Source organism: Atta colombica, unplaced genomic scaffold, assembly GCF_001594045.1.
Source record: "Atta colombica isolate Treedump-2 unplaced genomic scaffold, Acol1.0 scaffold1, whole genome shotgun sequence".
NCBI classification, from domain to species: Eukaryota; Metazoa; Arthropoda; class Insecta; order Hymenoptera; family Formicidae; genus Atta; species Atta colombica.
The window spans coordinates 1814436-1814911 of NW_017259183.1; the positions used below are offsets into that span (position 1 = coordinate 1814436).

The 476-nt window shown below is 20.0% G+C and overlaps 1 protein-coding gene across 1 annotated transcript in view; it reads right to left on the bottom strand.

The window, feature by feature from the left end:
- The window catches only part of LOC108694381 (COMM domain-containing protein 5), a 23788-nt gene that overhangs the window by 21918 nt on the left and 1394 nt on the right, over positions 1–476 (bottom strand). The window lies entirely within an intron of this gene.

Genomic DNA, 476 nt, shown 5'->3' on the forward strand with positions numbered 1-476 from the left:
CACACAAGAATTGAAGTTTCATATAAAAATTTTAATTTTGTTTTCTTTTTATTTTTATTTCTACCTTTATATGCCCTTTTTGTCTTATAAATTTAAACTCGATTTTTTATTAAGTATAATCAAATATAATAGTTCAAAATTGTTTTATAAATAATTTCTGAATGATTTTTTAAATATAAAATAGTCATGTTACTTTATTGCATTTGAATAAAAACAATAAATACATTTACCTTCATTACATTTATGTACATATTCTACCCTCATTGTTTATGTGAAAAGTTATACACATAAACATTAGATTAAAACAATTTATTTCATTTTCCTAATTCATTGTATTTTCTTTGATTTTATTCAGTATATTTTGTTGATCCTAAATCATTTTGTATGTAGCACTCGACTATTATAAAACTGTCATTAAATAAATTATTTTCCTGCTGTAAGATAAAATGAGATAATTATTCTTGCTACAAATATAT